This window comes from Aythya ferina, assembly GCF_964211825.1.
Source record: "Aythya ferina genome assembly, chromosome: 2".
Taxonomy (NCBI): Eukaryota; Metazoa; Chordata; class Aves; order Anseriformes; family Anatidae; genus Aythya; species Aythya ferina.
Window position 1 is genome coordinate 43,131,781 of NC_140297.1, and position 15,464 is coordinate 43,147,244.

The following is a 15,464-nucleotide window of genomic DNA, read 5'->3' on the forward strand; positions in this document are numbered from 1 at the left end:
TTGCAGAGGAGATGTATGCATACAGCCTCATGCTTCACAGTGATTTTGAAGGGAGGGGTGTCAGTCAAAACTGCAATTGGTTGTATTTTAAGTTCCTCAGTCACCTGGCTGCAGCTGCCAACCCCCAGTCTTGTTCTCATTTTGGTGGGCTTGTATCAGCTCTCTTTGTAGCATCCTTCTGATGAGAACAGCAGTGCTTCTCACAGAAGTACTGAAGTCCTCCTGCCTGAGTCAGTGATGGGAAGCATTAAGGGATTCAGTTTCCTTTTTTTCCTCTGTGCTCATTTAAGCACTTGGGATTACGTGGAAGGCATTGACCTAATCATCAGAGACCCAGTCTTCAAACCCTTCCTTAATTCTGTTCAGTACTTACTCAGGCAAGGATCCAGTTGACTTCCTTGAGTTTAGCCTCAGCAAGAAAACAAATAAAGGACTTGGCCTCGGCTCTGATGTCATACTCCATTTCCTTTCACTTTAACTCTTCCTTTTATCAGTTAGTGAAACTGCACTAGAGTGGGGGAGAGAGCTTGTATTTAGATGATGGATTCTTGGATTCTTCACTTCCTTTTTTTTTTTTTTTTTTTTCCATAACACAAAGATGTGGAGGCTTGGGAGAGGTGTGAGGAAATGGCAGCAGTGTTGCTAGCATGTAGGGACTTAGTGAGGAAAAGGGTACAACTTCTCTAAATACACAGAACATAAGCAGTTACTTGAACAACTGATTTCCCATAAAGATTCTGCAGCCCTCTTTAGAGCTCTTTATCTTATCTGCTGCAGGTTGTGATGGCATTTCCTGGCTCAGAGAGGACCCCAGAATGCCACAGGATAAGTGCTGTTTCCTGCCCTGGCACACCCAACACTTTCTGCCATGCCCCCCAGGGTCAGAAGGCTTTGTCTACAAGTTCTTCCATTATATATATGTTGTTTTTGCAGTGGACAAGAGATCATTTCTTTATCACTGACTGTAGATTCAATTTATTCCCCACTTGAGAGCAAAATTATAATCCAAAATACAAATAATTTGGAATGCCAGTTCCATTTATTTTTATTTATTTTTTTTACCTCTGTTGTCAGGGAGACTTAGCTGACTCCAGACTCTCTATTTTGAGGTTAGAGGCTTAGGAATGAGCAAAGTCTCCCTCAGGCTATACTCCTTTCTTGCATATTTAGGCTCCAAAGAACAAGATGGAAAAAAACTTAGCCTTCTAGATCTCCTACTCCCAACTGCTTCATGAGCGCTATGAAAGGCCTTGCCCTTTCCAATTCAAGTTAGCATCCCTGATTCAAAAGACGAGACAAATGCATGATTGTTCCATAGATATGTCTGCCTCAGTTGAATGTCATTACTAATACTGGAATGCTGTCAGAGTAGATATCCTGTAGTTTCTTTGAGCCAGATGCATTCTGTCTGTGCCAAGAGTATTGGCAAATGCACAAACACACACAAGTACACACTCACAAATATATTTGCAGTGAGTTCCCAAGCAGCATAGCTGCTTGCAAATATGAAAGATAGCTAAGAAATCAATGACCCTGGGCACCCCCAACAGATGATGTTGCTATAGGATCCCCACAAAAAGTGGATGGCAATGAAATTCTCTGGGTTGCTTCACGGAAGAGATGCTCACCTCTGTGAGAAAATAGCTGACAGTCCTACAGCTCAGCGAGTGAGGTTTGGAGCAATGTGAAACTTACACCTCCCCTTCAGCTAACAGGTTTCAGAGTGTTTTCAAGCTGACCTTTAAAGTTTCTTTTGTGCAAAAAGCACTTTGGTAATTTCCAGTAGGCATAAAACAAGATTTATAAAAAAACTATGTGCTCTGAAATGGATTGTTGCAGTTCTATTTTCACATGTTTGAATTTTGATAGGAAATGTACAAAAGGGCCATAGTTATGTCACTGGTGTTTGCCATGCATTGCTTTTTGCATCCTGTTTCACGTTTTTCACTGTTCATTAACCTTATTGAGGCACCTAACATGATGGGATTCCCCCCACCCCAGCTGCCCCAGATGGTATTTCTTTATGACTCAATTCTGCTCAGCTATTTCTTCCTTCAGCACAATCATCATGATGTAGTTCCTGTTTCTTAACTCATTCCTCCTTTCCCCTTAGTACCTGCACATCCCCTGAGTACAAAAGAAATGGAAGAGGGATATGGTTTAGTGGAGGGCTGTTAGCGTTAGGTTGGAGGTTGGACTCGATGACCTTGAGGTCTCTTCCAACCTAGAAAATTCTGTGATTCTGTGATTGTGAGGCTGCTCTGTGGTGCATGGGCACTGCCTTGTCTTTGAATTTGCCAAAATATTTCATCTGGAAGGTCCTGAGCTTCAGCCAGTGTAAACTGCTGGAGCTCTGTTGCCCCGCAGTGGAGCTGAGGCAGTGTATACCAGCAAGAGACCTGGTGGCCTTTAGCTTCTACTTACTTCTCAGGTACTGAATCTTCATGAGACCTGGACTTGGACATAGATGAAGCGAGGAAGAGCAGCTCTATAGCTACAATTTCAGGATCCATTTTAATGAAACTCACTGGAGCATCACTGTGATAGGAATATTAATCACATCATCAATTTTGGGTTCTATCCTGCTTCTCCTCGGGTTAATCAGAAAAATCTTGCTGCTGTTGTAAACCAGAATCAGATCCTACTAGAGGATGGTAATAAACTTCAGTTCAATCCTTCAGTCAGTCTTCAGTCTATGAATCTTTCACTAGTTTCATGGATGTCAGTGGGAGGACATTTCCTAGGTAATGATTCTACAGTCAAGCACCCAATCTGCAAAGAAGACAGCTCCCCCAAAGAAAGGGGGATTCATTGAAAAATGATTAATCTGCCTCACCACAATTTTATCCTCAATCAGATGACTCAGCTTTTTAACCAAATTTAAGAACCAATGCTGTGCAAATAATTCTCATTTGTATTCAAAGGGAAACTCAAGACTACTTCATCCATTATTCTGTTATTTTTATACCTTGTTCTGTAACAAGTTCCTCGGAAGGAAAAAATAAACTTCATAAACAACTTTTATTCTAGCTCTGGACCTACCTGAGGATATTTGTCTGGTCAGCCCCAGGAAGGAGGGGATGGATAGCTCATAGTACAGGAGGACATAATTCCCATCAGCAATAACATGGAGGGTAGATGCTATCTTGAGGGGTTGCAGAATATTTCAGGAAAAGAAGTAAAGGCCAGAACTTTCTGATTTTATTTTTTGTATTTGGAGAAATCTTAAATTTATTATTGTCTTTTTATTAAAACTGGCATGTATTGAAAATACTTCACAGCTAGTGAGGGAATACAAAGAAAAATAAATACATAATTTTTCTTTGACTCCAACAAAGGCAAGGACTACGCAACCTAGCTCCATCAAAAAGGAATAGAAAAGAAATATTAAAAAAAAAAAAATCTTTCTAAATTGTCAGACTTTTTTCTGTGACTTACTCTGAATGGTACTTAAGGACCAGATCTTTCTTGCTGTTACTGGCACAAAATGCTTTGTGGTTTTCAGTGTCTGGGCATAGGCATTATGAGAGCACGGTTGTGGATAAGGTTGTTCTGTATATCATGCTTACCACCAAAGTATCTGAAAGTCTGCCTGCACTGTTCAGCTAAGTGGCTAACACAGAGGTTTCAGTACCAAAATAATCAAAAAAAACAGCTTCTGTCACCCTACCTCAGGTGGATTCAGAAACAACTAAATGCAACTTAACAGAAACGTAACCGTAACCTCAAGAATGCACAGTTTTATTTTGTTTTCTATTCAAAAGAAAAATATTTTTCTTAATTACTGGACCACAAATGAAACTCATCCTCTCCATTAAGTTTTGTTTTTGTTTTTTTTCAGTATAGGTCTCGCTAAAGCTGTGTGTAGTGTAGTGGCATAGGATAGAGGCATGGTCAAGTGTAGATTGTAACAGTATTATATCTCTGTGAATACCTTCAGACACAAAAAGAAAAGAATAAAGACTTTGTGGGTTCTTCAGTTTGCAAGCAGCATCTCATCTAGCTGCATTACTCTATCTGCGTTGCAGCCAACAGTATAGCTTTGGAAACGCTTTGAGAAGGAAAGAGTTCAGTTTCTCAAATATCACATTGGCTTTTACTAAGTAGGACAGCACTCGTTCAGTGGTTCTGTGCTGGAGTTCATCTTGTATCGATTTATATTTAGTGTAAGCAGCCCCATTACAAAGGGAATTTTACACCATCCAATGTTTTTTGTTTCTTTTGTTTAAAGCATGCTGTGCCATAAGGCTGTTTAATGCCTAGCTTCCACACCATATTGCTGTCTCTTACTTAGTCTTCCAAACTTCATCACTGAACATGAATGTTATATCTTCTAGAGGTCTTTTTCACCAGGAAGAATATACAGAATGCCTTTATGTTCTTCATTACAGAGCTGTGTGAGGTAAGACAGTCAAGTCTTTCTTCTCAGCTCTACTTATTTCTGTCTTACAATCAACACTTGCAAAATTGGTGGGGTTTTAGAATGCTATTTAATTTCAACACAATTAAATATATTGTCCAGAGAAGGGCGATGAAGCTGGTGAGGGGCCTGGAGAACAAGTCCTACGAGGAGCGGCTGAGGGAGCTGGGCTTGTTCAGCCTGGAGAAGAGGAGGCTCAGGGGCGACCTTATCACTCTCTACAGGTACCTTAAAGGAGGCTGTAGCGAGGTGGGGGTTGGTCTGTTCTCCCACGTGCCTGGTGACAGGACAAGGGGGAATAGGCTAAAGTTGTGCCAGGGGAGTTTTAGGTTGGATCTTAGGAAGAACTTCTTTACCGAAAGGGTTGTTAGACATTGGAACAGGCTGCCCAGGGAAGTGGTGGAGTCACCATCCCTGGAAGTCTTTAAAAGACGTTTAGATGTAGAGCTTAGGGATATGGTTTAGTGGGGACTGTTAGTGTTAGGTCAGAGGTTGGACTCGATGATCTCGAGGTCTCTTCCAACCTAGAAATTCTGTGATTCTGTGATTATCAGAGAGTTTGGGGATTGCAGAGACTGGTAGCCAATAGCTGCTAATAGCCCATGCCACTTATTATGGACAATTTAGTAAGAAGCAAGCCCCATTAAGAAAAACAAGGCTTATATTTTCCAAGTTAGACTAAATAACTCTGAGAACTGGAATGCTCAACCTCGCTGCATATACTAAAGCAGTTCCCACAAACCTCCACTTTTACAGACAGTCCAGGTTACTACATCCAAACCCACAAACCCTTTCTTACTTGAATCATAACTAATAAATTGTATTTCACTTTTTTTCTTTTTTTTTTAATGAAACCACAACAAAGTGCATGATCCTGACAAAAAGAAAGGCAGGTGGAGAATGATGGTACACCTAATTTTTACCACGTGGAAACAGAGAACTCTTTCCTCATGAGATTTTTCTGTGGTTCAGGGTCACTGAGGAAATAACAGTCCGTGAAATTAAATCAACACTCATTAAATCCTGTAGATGAAGTTGGTCTAGATGCAAAATAAGCTAAAAAATTGATGACCTACACAGCTTCTGTGTGGCTGTTTGTGTTAGCTGCTTTCAGGATTAGGGGAAAAATTCTTTCTGGGCAATATAATTCCCTAGAAGTTAACTGATATACTCAGACTGAAATAGGGTCCTTTATGGTTTGAATGTTAGTGGTTCAAGTTTTAGTCTGGAAAGTATTGGTAGCAACCACAAGGATTTTCCATTTGCATATTGTCGTTGTATCTCGTAGCCTACAGCAGAGATAAGAATAGCATCCAATAGGGCCCAGCTGTAACTCTGAGGTCTGTGCTTACTGAGGAGTTGTACCACAGGAAAAGCCCCGGGGAGAATTCTGGCTGACTCAAACAGGAAACTCTCTTCAGCAGCGTGCGCTGTAGGGACAGCTCTGCCGCCAAGATGTTTGCTACACTCACCATACATCCCATTTTCAACCAAGGAGCCTACACCCACTGTACCACAAGGCAGGGAAATCCCAAAGCTGTCCTCCGCTTAAGGAGGGAGAGAAGGTCCTCATGAACTGACAGAGAACATTCAGCAGCTCAGCCTTGAAGTTCCACATGGAAAACATCTGCAAAGTCAGTGAATGAAATGGGCTCCCATGGGACAATATGGCATGCTGTTATTTTTCAGAATATCAAGCAAGTATACTGGCATTTTCCAGATGTGGGCTGCAGAAGAAATAGAGTTTTAAACTGATAAAGTGAAAGCTTATTTGTTGCCACAGCAAGATAATCTAACTTTTCATTCTGACTACAATATAAGTTCTCAAAATTCAAAACGTGTTAAGTGTCTCCTTTCCTTTATAGTCAAACGTAATCTTCTTAGAGAATCAAGAAGGTATCTGGGAAATAGTCTCTAGTAACGTATGTTGATAGGGAGACATGTATATTTGTAACTTAATGGCCTCTTTGCAAAGCAGACCTTATTACAAACTATTCCCCTATCTTATTACAGCTTATTACAAACTATCCCCTTTAATGTCAGTACCAAGCTGAAGGATGTGGGTCAATTTTCTCATTTGTCAGTGGGAGGATTGTCTGTAAAGGGGAAGGGTTTCTGAAGGAAATGAGCAAAACAATCAGCACTGGTGAACATAGAGTGGGCAAACATATTCTGTCATGAAAATTAATTCTATAGAATGAAATTCCCAGCATACATCAAAGCTGATGTCTATGTGTCCAATCCCAGAGTTTAAATCGCTTCAGTTGTTAACTGTGTGGGCATACAGTGGTTATTTTCTGCTGCCTCAGCACTGCAGCATAGTTAGTACACCTCCTCCCCAAACTCGCTTCTTTTGTTCTTGCTAATAACAAATTCTGTTTTAAACTAATATGTTTTATCAGCTAGATCCCCTCAAAAGGAATTTTTGCGCAGCTAGAGAAGCTGGGGTAGTAGGATGAGCAATAGTGCCAGAGGAAGAGAACACATTGCAACCTATGAGGGGCCTGTATTGACAGAACCACATTGCTCAGGGCTTCATCCTACTGGGCCTGAAAACCTCCAAGAATGTAAAATCCCTCTAGGTCCATGATCTAGTGCTTAATTTTCCATATAGTATTTTATTTATTTATTTATTTTTGTCCAGGCAAAATCTCCTAATTCCAACTCACAGTCACTGTCTCCCATTCTGCCACTGTTGACCTCAGTAAAGACTGTTCACCACTGTGCTCTCAATAACCTCTCATAGGTTCTGGGGACAGCAGGTCTCCTGAAGCCAGCCACCCCTTTTTAGGGTTGAACAACCCTTGTTCCCTCAGCCTCTCCTCACAGGGCAAGTGCCTCAGCCCTTCCTGTCTTGGGAGCACTCTGCTGAACTCGCCTGCAGGTTATTGACATCTTTTTTGTACTGGGGGGGCAAAAGCTGAAGCCTGTATTCCAGACACAGCGGAGCAGTTGCTGACCAGAGAGAAATAACTGCTTCCCTTGATTTTCTGGCTGTTCGCCTGCTGGCAAAGCCCAGGGTGCTGTTAGCCCTCATCTCTAACTGTCCCCAGCTGGCCCCCAGGACCCTTGTGTCCTTCTCCACAGGGTTGCTTCCCAGCCAGTCAGTCCCAGTCTGTCCCCTGCTGGGTCTTAGACTGTTCCAGACACAGGGCATGGCATCTGTCCCAGATGAATTTCAGGAGTTTCTTGTCAGCTCATTCCTCCTATCAAGCTTCTGCATGGTAGCCCTGTTCTTGAGCATATCAGATTCACCCCCTCCCATCCCTTTCAGGTCATCTGCAGACTTGGTGAGCATCCATGTAAATCTATCTCTTTCTCCAAACCCAGGAAAGACCCCTGAGGCAATCCACCTGTAACCATTTACAAACATTTGTGTTTGTTACAACATTTTTCTGTTTATTAAGTGCTAAAATCATTGCAAGTGTTGTATTAGAAAAACTTTTAAGAGCACATCTGACCAAACATGATGATTCCGGCAAGATTGTTGCACAATAGTCTGAAGAAAATAGATTTGGGTTGCCACGGTGTTTTATAAGGAAGCAGGAATCAATAGAGTAAGTTCTCATGTTATCCTTTACCATTTCCTATCTAATGAATTTATGGACCCAATGAGAAATGTCTTAGACTTCAGTTACAACTTAATTCCCAAGTACATCAAGAAAGAAATATATAGGAGCATCAGTATGCCCAAGAGTGAATTGGAGACCTGTATATTGAAAAGAATAACCTGTGTGTACAGCAGGATGCTGTTCAGGAAGATACAATTCACTCTGGTCTAATTTTGGTTTTGCTTCTCTTTGGGCCCAGCTCTTTGATGTGCAGGTTGCCCTGGCCTCAGAGTTTGTTAGCAGGATGTTTCATTGGAAATAGCAAGCTGAAACATTCTTTAAAGGTAGGATTTCTTTTCGCTACCAAAACACACATGCACAAAAAGGCAAAATGCCAAAAGTGTCATATTTAAAAGACAAAAGATGTGGAGCCAGAAATTCCCTGGCTTCATTAGAGGTGTGAATATTGCTATGTAGTTTTTACTCCAAGTTTTGGCTCTCTTCTCACTCAGTTGTCATCTTTATTCATAAGCTTAGAAATTCTGCTGAGTGTGTCAACCTCCTCATTCGCTTCTGTGGCCAAACATGCTTTCTCCTGTTTTAGGAATATTTCTTACAGAACTTCTTTCTGACAATAAGCTTTTGTTCACTTGTTGGCTTGGTTTTGCTGTAAGGATGGGACAGGTAATCTTGCTAAGAAAATAATCCTTCCTCTTAGCTCCTCTGTAGTTTTATTTGCCATCTTATCTGCATGATTAAATGTTTAGCTGATATGATTGTTTCTCCTTTCTTAATAACTCCAGGCAGAATTTTGTGATTGTGTCCAACTAATCTTACTTGGCTGTCTGTCAGCTTCAGTGCAGCTCTCTGGGCTGGAATACCATGGGATAAAATGCTGTGTACCCAGGTACCTTGCATGATTGGGTCTGTATACATAACTAAACTGCACCAAAATTAGCTTCAAAAATGGAGGCAGCAAAGCTGCAGTAGCCCAGGCTATAATTAGCTCCCCTGAGAAGCCCACTGCACTACCTAAAGCTTTTCAGCATCTTTGGTCACACCTTGTTTTTCTTTCTGGAAATACTTGCTATGGCTGCTTGATGTCCAAGCAACATTCTTGCCATCCCTCCTCCGTGTCCCCATTGATTGTTAGATCGAATCATAGAATGGCTTGTGTTGGAAGGGACCTTAAAGGTCATCTAACTCCAACCCCCAAACACCTTCTTGACATTTGTAATAAAATGCCCATTCTTAAAACCACTTTGGTTTTGGCTTGTTATTGCAGTACAAACTTAGGTAGCAGGAGAGAGGCATACTGAAGCTATTGTCAAAGGCAACAAGAATGTCTCTGTTGTTTGTAGATCCAAATTGAAATGGTATGAGACCTTTTACAGAGAGCACTACTACACAGAGAGTAGCAAAACTACCTTTCCCAAAGAGTCTTGTTTCAATACCACATAACAACACAGGATTTATTGAAGGTGATATCATCACAACATTTTCATCTTGTACATTCAGTCTGCAAGCATAATAACAATCACTGAGCCGAGCTAACTTTTAAAAGCCAAATGCAAGAATGGTTGATATTGCTGCCTTGGTTTTGCTGTTTTGGAGATGGTTGTTGCCATGTTTTGCACCAGCTGGTTTCATATAATAGGACAACTGTGGGCGGAATTAATTTGGGAGTGGGCAGATGACAGGCAAAAGGATTACTGATGGTGATATCCTTCAGTGCAGAGGTAGCTCAAGGGGGCCAAGAAGCCCTGGACCTGACTGGCCCATCTCCCATACAGCTGTGTGAGCCCACAGTATCCAAGTGGCCATCAGTGCTGTTCTGGTGGTTCTTCTGTGTGGACTTAGTGTTTTACTGCAATGAAGAACCTTAGCCAATGTCAATAATATCCGACATTAACATCTACTTCTCAGTTACGGAACAAAATGTAACAACATACGACTAAGCCATTTTTATTGTTTACCTAAGAAAGCTCAGCTTAGAGGAAAAACCTTTTTTAAATCTGTGTTGGTCCCAGGTGTATCAATCTTTCCATGTGAAGCATGTGAGGTGCCAAGAAGCCTCTTGACTTTCTAAAGCCAAAGATTTGGCTGGTGTAAATTTACATTGTCCATTCAAAATTAATGGAGCTAGAGTGACTCTTGCTAAGACAGGATCTGGCCCTGAGACTGAGCAAGGAATTTCACTCAAAAACACCATGTGTGTTACTGCTGTACCTCCAAGTTTTTTGTAAACAAATGCCAGAAGTTAAGACATTCATGATTTGGACAGGCTGTGCATGAGGTTCAGATACTATGCACTGTATCTTCAGAAGTGGGATAGGAGGAGGAGAAACCTGGAGTGTCCACTGAACTGTTATCTGCTTATGGAAAGGAAATTACTGTGGAGAAGACCCAGAGAGAAGTGTAGAAGGGAGAACATTGGAACAGAATAGAAAGTTGAGTCCTTTGATGTCAGAGACTCACTCTGGTGACAAGATATTTAGCTCAGTTATCCAGTATATCTCTACAGGGGCAGAAGTAGAGAGCTTCCAGTATTAATTGATTATCTCTTCTCAAAAAATATTTAGGGTGAGCGGACATGCTACTTGCTTAAATACTGCATAAGATATCAAAAAGAAATAGGTGCCATTTGGCACCTGCTGTAATTGCTATGATGGAAATAGCAATACGTAACTATCAGAAGAAAGGGCGCCGCACTCTAAAAAAGCTTAAAGCTATTTTATGTATTTTTAATGACCAATGAATAAATGATGCGACATACATTTTACATATCTGTGAAGTAATGAATTTGAGATTAAATCATACATAATGATTTTGAGGTGCTAGACACATGTTTAATATACTGAAGGAAAAATTGCGTTTGATGTGAAGCATGCATATAACTACAAGTATGTTGGATTGTTCCTGAGAATACCTTTTATACTTGAAAACTCTTTAGCTCCAACAGCAGACCCACCATAATACATAAAGAGCAGAACTATAGCCCTCATTCTTCTAGATGTCCAGTCATTAGACAAGTGCAGAATATTCCTGATTTTACCTAATTCTGTTACTGTCAACTACAGTGTTCTCCAACAGGAGTCATTGCAAGGCACATGTGAACACGGCTGGACATGATCATAAACGAGTAGTGATGTATTTCAATAATAATGATGATGATGATAAACTATATATCTATTTTCCAGGAGAAAAAAAAAAGACAATAATAATAATAATAATAATAATAATAATAATAATAATAATAATAAAGAATTGTTCAAACAGTAATAGCAAATTTTATTTTACTTTTTCCTCCAGGCAAAATGATGTGTAACTTTGGTTTCTGACTGGAAGGAAACAAAGTGGTCTTTAAATCATGGAATTTTCTGGTCAGTTTTTAACTCTTAGGGAGAAAGTCCATTGTCTGCCAAGCAGATGAGTCTTCCATCAAAGAATTTCAGATGTGATTTTTTTCTTAATGTAATAAGACACTATGCATTTTGTCCTCAGTTCTCTGAAAGGGATCTCAATGAAGCAATTAATATCAAACTGAAAGACTGACCAACCATCTGCCAATTCCAGCACATTCAATACAACTGATGCTTTATTCAAATGCAGAGTCAGAGTACAGACTCTGCCATCACAAGAATTGATTTAGCTCAGATGGGAAGGCAAGAAAGATATGTAATTATACATAGAGTGAAACCTGCTCGTATAAGACTGATGCAGTAAAGTCTTTTCCTGCTACACTAAAGAAGAAAAGATAAATCTTTCAATATATTGCAGTGTGTAAGATGCAAAGCAAGTCATACTGAATCTTTACTTGGCAAGAAGTTGTCTGGGGAAGAGGAAGAGTTGGATCATTACAGAAGGTTTTGATGTTTAAGCTTAGGTATTCAGAGATGCTAAAAGTATTAAACACCCAAATCTGATTAAGTTTGGTGGACTTGGGCAACATAATCTTTGGGCAACACCTGACTCATATGTTTTGACATTACAGAAGGCAGCTGCACAACAGGAAGCTATCCAACAAAGGGAGAGGAAATCCTGGGTTGCTTGGTTCAACAGAATATAAATGAAGAAAACGTTATGAATAAGGAATCAAAGCTTGCAGAAGACATTTTGTGTCAGATTCTGACCGCTGATTTGGTAAGAGCATGTAAATCAACTGCAAAGTCAGCTGGAAAAGCTATATGAGGTTTTCTACAGCCTTGGGAGAACCTATAAGTCTGCAATACATTTTTCCTCAATTAGTTTGCTTAGCTGCAGGGGGGATGGGTTAGAACTTTGTCTTGAAACAAGGGCATAAAATCCTCACCCAGGTCACCATTCCTGTATTTATACAGAAAGTGTCCTTAAGTCTCCATGCAGGATGTACACATCCTGTGAGAGTTAGAGAAGTTAGAGGAAACAGGATTTCTCAAACTAGGACTTTCATGTCTTGTAGAGATTCCAGGTTCTGATAAGGGGAAAACAAGACAATTGTCAAAAGTAAAATAGTATTTTTTTTCCCCCCTTTTTTTTTTTTCTGTGAAGAAAAAATTGAGTGGTCTTTTCTTCTGTGAAAATAATGCTACCCTGCTTATGTGACGTATCAACCAAGCTTATCCATACAGTTTGCAGATCTAGCAACAAACACAAAGCACTCCAACTTTCACAGAAGTGAAAGTGCTATTTAATTTATTCCTGAGACTGTTATAACCTCTGCTTTGATAAGACACTGAACCAGTCATTCAGAAGAAGTTTGTTCTGAGTCACCAGCAACTCTAGGAGATTAGAAAGATGTAGTTCAGGACTTTTATGGGTAGAGTTTAAAAATGTAACATGCTTCTTGACCCAAATTCACATGCCTTAGTATTGGCTAAATATCTTAATTTGTTCACCTGTTGATTCCTATTTGAAGCACTTATGGAAAACATATTATCTGTGTAGTCTAGCTGTAAGAGATAGTCATCCCTCTCTCCTGAAAAATGGTTCTAAGGTTAGCCGTTCAAACATTGTATGCTTTGCTTTAAAACAAGCTGAAACTAATTAGCAGTGTGAGAAAATGATTGCTAACATCTAAGTCAGTGTTCATGTAGCTAAGCACATTACAGAGTTAGGACAGCAGATTTCTCATGGTCATTTGTTGAAGACAGGTATTCATTTGTAATAGCATAGCAGTGTTTAAACCACAGTTTTGCTTCTTCCTTCCCTATTTTGTGTTTTACAGGTTGACATGGATTTATTTGTTGCTTTGAAATAATGAAAGTGAATTGACTTTACTTTTGACTGATTTGACGTTACTGTTCAATCTTATTGATTTAATTTGGTGTGAAGGAGGGAAACTTTCTGGGACTGGACATTAACTGCTTCTATGTAATCTGACACTCTTGCTGTATCTGCCTTTTCATTTTAAATATTGCTGTTGATGTTTGTAGACCTACTGAGCCCAAGGAAGTGAAACCTGAAGAACGTGAAATAAATCAGATTTCCTAACCCTGATTGTGCCTGCTGCTGCTTGGGGAAAAGGGTAGAAGACCTCTAAGCTAAAATCTAGCTTCTCTGCAGCCGTAGTTGTTTCTTGTACAAGGTTCCCGCTCCATCTTTTCCATTAAACTGCACCTCCAATCCAGTCCACAGATAATGACTCTTCTAGGAAAGAAGACTGAAGCTCTTGATACCAACTTTACAAAGAGAAGCTGAAGATCTATTTCACTTTTCTCAGCATCTTCTGGAGCTAGCTGCAGCCCTTGGATTGGTATGTTGGCAGATTGACAGTGCTTCTGTTAAGAAAGTGTAATGTCTGTGAGGGTCATCAGGTCCCAAATGACTGTTTACAGGTGATGAGGTGATTCTGTACATATGGCTGCCTTTCTCCCTATGTTTCTGGACAGCATTTTGTCCTTTCTTTTATTGAGCATGTCTGCAGTGATACAGAATCACAGAGGAGCAAGTCTGAGCCCTGTCTGCTGGTTCTTTAAGCTGCCTTGCACTGTTCAGTTGCAAAACTGAAACCTGCCTTGACTGAAGGATAACACCTGTCTGAAATGATCCATGACACTTTCACCCTGTCACCTAAAAAGGTGCCATCATGGAAGATTTCTTATCTTGGAGGGAAACATTGGCAGAGGCAAATCTTCAGGCTGCCTTTGCTTATCCGAAGAATTGAGTCAAAATGCAAACAGGATAGATTTCTTTGCACCAATTTCTTTCCAACAGGAAAGAGCTCTATGCAGACTTAATGACCTGGCCGCCTGCTGAGAGAGATAATATATGCAACTATCTCCCAATAGATTTCTGCTGTAAAAAGATACCTTTTTCATTCCACTCTTTTCATCATTATGACATCTAACATGGAAGTAGAAAGAACAAGAGTCATTTTTAAGGCATTTGTTATTGCAGTATGAAACTCTTAGTGGGCCTTGTAAGTTAATACACATCTAAATACACAGTAACACCATCAGGCTCTGAGTATCCCAGGAACAGCTGGTGTATTGGCTGCTAAGACCTAATCATCTTTTAACATGCTCTACAAATGAATGTAGTGAACAGGTATGACTGTCAAAACCCCTGCTGCTCAAAATGCTCTGTTCCTACACCAGCTATTATACTAATTTTTCAAAGATGGTGAAGATTAAAAGACAAATAAGATCTCAAAATGGAAAGGCAACATGCAGTTTTGTGAAAATTAATTTTTTATTTCTTCCTGATAGTGCTAAAGATAAAAAATTATTAACCTTACCTTTCTAATTCCCTTCTCTGAATTTCCAAATCTATATTATTTCCTTTGAATCTTTGTCTAATAAAACCTGAAAATCCCATAGCTCCTTCAGCTAGTGGTGTTTAGTCATTTCTGTTGTCTCAAACTAAAACAATAAAAAATAAAAACCATTTTTAGAAGATGAAAAACTAAAAACTTCTCATAATTGTGCAAAACAAATAACACTATAGTTTTCTTAGCAGCTGTGGGTTGTTAGATATAAAAGAGTGATTTATTTAAGCAGTTTATGGTATCTAACAATGGGTTTCATCTTCTACTTAATTGTATTTAAGTAGCAATCTTGGACTACTTATGTTGATTCCTTTTATGGACTTTTTCTTATATTAATGGACTTGTTCTTATATTAATTATAATATTATATAATATACATTCTTATATTAGTATTTCCTATGTTGATCGGGTAGGTATACAAGTCTTCTAGTGTTTTTACTGTTTCTTGACCCCTTTTAGCCTTTTACTTGGTCTTTTTTCTTATTTTTAACAAAAAGATTTAAATGAAACTTTTAAAGAATTTTGACTGTTGTGCAAGTTTTTAATGAAAAGTATTTGCCAAACTTTACATGAATAGAATACTTTCAGTTGCATCATTATTTTCCGCTGAGAAATTCATCTCTCTCGCATACATACACGCACACACATGATGTTTCCTGAGTTCTTCACAAAGACTACTTTGTAGATAATATTACTGAAATGCAGAGAATGATTTTGGTGAACTTGGTGCTACTGGATGTCCATT

At 39.5% G+C, this 15,464-nt stretch overlaps 2 long non-coding RNA genes across 6 annotated transcripts in view; one reads left to right on the forward strand and one right to left on the reverse strand.

Moving 5' to 3' along the window:
• The window catches only part of LOC311432298, a 660,648-nt gene that overhangs the window by 416,607 nt on the left and 228,577 nt on the right, over window positions 1–15,464 (reverse strand). The gene's annotated exons all lie outside the window — the stretch shown is intronic.
• Window positions 1–15,464, forward strand: part of LOC311432295 — a 167,050-nt gene that overhangs the window by 103,295 nt on the left and 48,291 nt on the right. For 4 of the 5 annotated variants that reach the window (XR_014689954.1, XR_014689955.1, XR_014689956.1 and 1 more), the window contains 2 exons: window positions 11,966–12,114; window positions 13,386–13,705. This is a non-coding gene — a long non-coding RNA (uncharacterized lncRNA). The remainder of the gene's footprint in view (window positions 1–11,965; window positions 12,115–13,385; window positions 13,706–15,464) is intronic. The other variant, XR_014689958.1, reaches the window with a different exon arrangement.